A 5,989-nucleotide genomic window follows, 5' to 3' on the forward strand; every position below is an offset into this window, starting at 1 on the left:
TTCCCTTAAAAACCTTTTAAGAGCGCAGAAAAGCTGAAAATCAGAAAAGTAAAGTAATAAGCCCCTTTTAAATCTAATTCTCCTACAAAACCTAAGTAAAAAGAGTACATAAATGAGTATATTTATGGACTTATCAGGGACCTCTTCCCTAATTGTAATGCCTGTGTTTCACCTCTTCTTTGTCCCCTAGATCACTCCGACTTTTGTCTAAAAAGAGATGTAGTCCCTTGTACTTCAACCTCTGACAGATTATCAATACCAATCTTTACAGAATATCAATACATATCTTTACCGATTATCAATTCCCAAGGGTAATTTTATTGTTTATAGTAACTATCTCATTTATAAATGCATAGACAATTGTCTAATAGAGGGATACGAAAGAGAGACTAATCTAATGAAGTTAGATTCATATCAGACCTTTCTCTTCTATAAAATTAAGTATTCATGGTTATAGGCTACATACAAAATAATTGTTGTCATAAAACCGATTTGGCAGATGGATTTGATCTCTGATTTTCCATAGCAACACCTTCGTAAGCTCCAAAAGCACCATGGCAACAACTCGTGACTCTCTCTCTCTCTCTCTCTCTCTCTCTTATATATTTGTGGGTGTATTGAAATACGTTGGAAAAGTATATGGTATCAAGATGGTCCATAGAGAGAGCTTAGGGTGACCTTATATAGTTTAAAAAACTAAACCCTACTCTAAAAAGGTATCGAAAAACTCTCCTAAAGCAAAACAAAATCCCAAACAATTAAGGAAACAAAATAGGAAAGAATCATTCTTTGTCTTGGAAGCACATCAGCCAATTGGCATGCATATTTTTGGGTCTTTCCATTTCCTAGAAAATTCTGCAAAAATATGAGAACTTTAGCTTGATCTCTAAGCTTTCCAAGCATATATCACACGCCACTAGAAAAAATTGGAAATTTCTTCAAATCTTCAACCTTCCACAGTAGTTCAATTTTGAAAGATTTCAACTTAGGTTGTGTTGACTTGCTAGTCTTGGGCATTTGGCTTGGTAGAAAATTATGAAACTTTGACACAATGATCCTCAATGTCTTAGATTTCTTCTCCTCCAATTGGCTTTGTGCTAAAATTCATTCGAAAAGTCGATTTTCAGTCAACCCTTCCAACAGCGCATAATAGCTGAAAATAAGAAAAGTAAGGTAATAATGCTATTTTTAATTAACTTTCCCCTACAAAAACTAAATATAAGAGATATACAAATATAGGAAATAATGAACTTATCATTCACCAGAGTCTTAAATTGAAGTACTTCAATTTAGGATTATTAATTGTTGAATCTTGGGAGATAGACGCCTATAGAACTGTGAGCACAAGAGTAGGGGCGAAATTTGTCTTTAGGACATTACAATTCTTACAAGCTACAATCGTTAAAGTTGTCAGTATTTTCTATTTGTGTTTGTTAATTTACATTAATTTCATGTAAATTTATTATTGTATTTGATGATTACAATTTTATTAAAAAGTATTATTATCTTTAAATTCATATTTCCTATTTTCCTCCAACAATTTCTTCACGGTAGACAACTTGTTATTTACCTTCATGCTGCTAATGAATAGAAATTGCAAGCTTTTGTCCCATTAGAGAGCCCCACGCGGATGCTCTAATGAATATAACTCGTCAAATAAAACTGGGAAGATTTCGTAAGTTTATAACCACATAAAAAGAACAGAGACGACCGACAGTCCAACACCACAAGTCAAGTTGTAGTTAATCAACTTGTTCTTCATCAAACCTGTATTTAATCTCTATTGGCATTTACCAGCAAGCCCACAACACTCCCACCCCCGTCCAAAATGCACCCAATCCTCCTCTCTCCCATCCTCACCCTCCTCCTTCTCCTCTTCTTCTTCTACTCCGTGGACGCCACGACATCGTTTTCTTCTGAGGAAACACGGAATAAGGAAATCCAGCCAAAGGAAACACCCGTCTGCTCCCAGACTTTCGCCTGTGGCCCGCTCCAAGGCCTCTCATATCCGTTCACCGGAGGGGCGCGCCCTGCCCATTGTGGTCCACCGGAGTTCCACATCAGCTGCGTGGACGACTCGCCCGAGCTGACCATCATGTCGCTGAGGTACCGAGTTCTCGAACTCAACCCAGTTCACAAAAATCTAAGGTTAGTCCGCTCAGACCTCTGGAACTCGACATGCACAGACAAACTCGCCAACACAACTATCAAATCCGAGTTCTTCGCCTACAATGAGAACGACGACGTGGAGGTGTCCATTTTCTACGGCTGTAATTCCTCTACCATTACCCCAAGCCCGAGAATTGGTTTCACTGCAACGTCAATCTGCCTTTCCAAGACTCTTATTACTTGATCGGGACGGTCCCGATCGACCAGATTATGAGCGGTGTAAAGTGTAAGATTGAAACTACAGTGCCGATTCTCAAGACCGCGGCTGCGAAGCTCGGTGCCAACAGGTCGCTGTTTCAGGAAGCGATCATGGAAGGCTTTAATGTTAACTATACCAACCCTTATGATAAGGAATGCGCTAAATGTCCTGATGTAAATGGGGGCTGTGGGTTTGACTCCCATTCGAACCAGCCCGTTTGCTTTTGTGGGGATGGGGTGTGTGACTTTTCAGGTACCATATTCCACAGCATACGTCCTTGAAGTTTAAATTTTTTCTTATTTTCGTATATTTTTTTAATACAAATAATAGTCTAAATTATAATTAAGAGAATCTTTTTACACACGCCATTAAATTACAAAGAAAGTTCAAACCGGAGACTACCAGTGACAATTAACTAGGAATTGTTGACTTCATATTTTTATTTCTTGTTTCACAGGTGGGATTTAGAAAGATAGCAACAGTAAGCCGTCGTGAATTAGGAATTTCTGGAAATTTTTACGTAGTGTTTTGACGATCCAGTATCCAAAACTTTATCGTCTTTTAGTTTTGCGAACCTATACTTTGCTTTCCTGCTATGAAATACCACAGTCAAATTAAAACGACAGGATTCTTATTGATTTTAAATTGATTAATGAATATTTTAATAAGTTTATAGAGAGAAAAAAAAAAAAGCCATGTTCTCAAATTGTGAACATTTGGCAACAAAGTGACTAGATTTAGTGAAATTAGCAACATGTAACTACAAAATGTCTGTTGGCATGGTCTTTTTTTTCAATCAATGGATTATACACATATTCATTTATTGATTTACATTTCTCTATCTTGTGATTGTTTCAGGAGAAGGCATTGGGGTTGCTGCTCTGTTGATTTTCATAATCCTTTTTTTTACTATATGCATATCAAGGAAAAGAATAATGGCCTTCCTCAAGAGAGATAAGAGGGATGTGTTTGATGTTGAGGCATTTATAAGGAACTATGGATCGCTTACTCCAAAGCGGTATACCTATGAAAATGTCATGAAAATGACAGACTCTTTCAGAGACAAAATAGGTAAAGGTGGATATGGAACTGTGTACAAAGGCAGGCTACCTGATGGGCTTCTGGTGGCGGTCAAAGTCCTAAGTGAGTCCAAGGGTAATGGAGGAGAAGATTTTATTAATGAAGTTGCTAGCATTGGTAGAACCTCCCATGTCAACATAGTCACTCTTTCTGGATTCTGTTACGAGGGGGACAAACGAGCTTTGATTTATGAATACATGCCTAATGGATCTCTGGATAAATTCATACATAAGCACGGATCTGGAATGGCAAATTTTCGCTTAGAATGGAAAACACTATCTGAAATTGCAGTTGGTATTGCGCGAGGACTAGAATACCTACACTGTGGATGTAACACAAGAATTTTGCATTTTGACATCAAGCCACAGAACATTCTTTTGGACAAATATTTTTGCCCGAAAGTTGCTGATTTTGGCCTAGCCAAACTATGCAAAACGAAGGACAGTATTATATCGATGATGGGTACAAGAGGAACTGCAGGATGCATTGCACCAGAAGTGTTTAGTCGGAACTTTGGAGGAGTATCTCACAAATCGATGTTTACAGCTACGGGATGTTGGTTCTTGAAATGGTTGGAGCAAAAAAGAATTTGGATTCGGGAGTGTCTCATACGAGTGAAATGTTTCCACATTATGTTTATAAAGATCTAGAGCTAGATAAGGATGAAAATATATTTGGGGATCCGGATATATCTGAGGAGGAAAAAGAAGTAGCAAGAAAGATGATATTAGTAAGTCTGGTGCATTCAAACCATTCCTTCTGTTAGGCCATCAATGAGCAAAGTTGTAGAGATGTTGGAAGGACCCCTTCATTCCTTGCAAATTGCACCAAAGCCTTTGTTGTTTTCTCCTACAATAGCTGCAGAAGACTCTGTGACCACATCCCAACCATCTGAAATGGACTCTGTGACCACATCCCAACCATCTGAAATGGACTAAGGCAATTAGTTTCATTAGAAGATCTCTTGTAATTAGGAAATGCCAGTTGAATTGAAAGAAAGTTGGCTTGGTGAAAATGAAACCGTTTTTGATTAACCGAAAACTTCGAATAAAAGCTGTTTTCATTAATTCTACTGTTTTTGTATAATAGAAAAAGTAGATTCTGAAATATTATTAGAAACTTTGTTTGCAGCCACTCTCCCCTTCGAGTGGAGTGTATCCATCCCATTCTCACGGATATGCTCAAGCCTACGACGCAACAGATTGGAATCCTCTCTGTGTTTCAGCAACTTTGTATCTTTTCTAATTTTGAAAGCAGGAGTACCACCACAAGCTAGTTTGTCGAAAAAAAAATATTCAAAAGATCCACCATTGAAATCTCGGCAGAACCATGTATCTATGAAAATGCGAAAGTCTTAGAGCACTTCCACCCACAAGGGTTAAGTCTATGGCAAGGGCAAGCAAGGGCTGCCACTATTCACGTGAATAGTGGCCGCCTTTGCATTTGTGGTTCCACCCATGAAGGCAAAGTCTAGGGCAAGTCTAAGGCAATTACTATTCATTGTACTTTATTTCCTATTTTTTTATACTTCAAACCATTAATTTTGATAATCTTTCGTAATTAAATTTTCGGATAATATTTTCACCCTCTAAAATTGTGCCACGTGTACCATGTCAGATACGATTTTCAGATATTTAAAAAAAAATTATAATCTCATATTTCAGATAAGATTTTCACTCTCTAAAATTGTGCCACGTGTCACATGTCAAATACGATTTTCAGATATTTAAAAAAAAAATTATAATCTCAAATTTCAGATAAGATTTTCACCCTCTAAAATTGTGCCACGTGTCCCATGTCAGATAAGATTTTCAGATATTTTTAAAAAATTATAATCTCATATTTCAGATAAGAATTTCATCCTCTAAAATTGTGCCGCATGTCATCTCTATCTTCTAAATCCCTCTATAAAATTACACCATCAACTCATACCTCTCACACCATCTCTTATCTATTCCTTCATTTATCAGATTTTACAAAACACATTCTACTCTCAATGCCAAACTTGTCGAGGGTATATTGGAGAGGCAACAGAAACAAAGGGAAGAAATCCGGCGTACGTGCTCAAGAAGATCGGGACGCCGATGAAGAAGAGGAACAAATGCCTGCAGCAACGGTGTGTATGATGAATCAATCAAGGCAACACCATCGTCGTCATGCCTCGAATGTGGATAGACGTAGGGAGTCTCGGGGTAAGAATCTCATGGAGGATTATTTTATCCCAAATTCGTTATATCCTGCTTCTAAGTTTCAAGATATAGAATGCAGCCACATTTGTTCCAAAAAATCATGCATGATATTTGTAATTACGACACATACATCATTCAAAAGCATGATGCTGTTGGAGCTTTGGGTCTTATCCTGAAGCAAAAACTTACAGCTTCTTTGGGATGCTTGCTTATGGGGCATCTGCAGAGCAGGTGGATAAGATTGCAAGGATGGGAAAATCTACTATCCTAGAGTGCTTGGTGAGATTCTGTGATGCAATGGAAAATTTGTACACGAGGGAGTACCTTCGCAAACCCACACCGAGGGACCTGC

At 37.9% G+C, this 5,989-nt stretch overlaps 1 pseudogene across 1 annotated transcript; it reads left to right on the plus strand.

Moving 5' to 3' along the window:
* The first annotated feature begins 1,738 nt into the window (after window positions 1-1,738).
* LOC103328668 (LEAF RUST 10 DISEASE-RESISTANCE LOCUS RECEPTOR-LIKE PROTEIN KINASE-like 2.1) lies at window positions 1,739-4,515 on the plus strand (annotated as a pseudogene). Its single transcript, XR_016127027.1, has 2 exons — window positions 1,739-2,620; window positions 3,227-4,515. The product of XR_016127027.1 is annotated as an LEAF RUST 10 DISEASE-RESISTANCE LOCUS RECEPTOR-LIKE PROTEIN KINASE-like 2.1 (transcript).
* Window positions 4,516-5,989: the final 1,474 nt, after the last annotated feature.

The sequence above is a fragment of the Prunus mume genome, linkage group LG1 (genome assembly GCF_029339155.1).
Source record: "Prunus mume cultivar Tortuosa linkage group LG1, ASM2933915v1, whole genome shotgun sequence".
Classification (NCBI taxonomy): Eukaryota; Viridiplantae; Streptophyta; class Magnoliopsida; order Rosales; family Rosaceae; genus Prunus; species Prunus mume.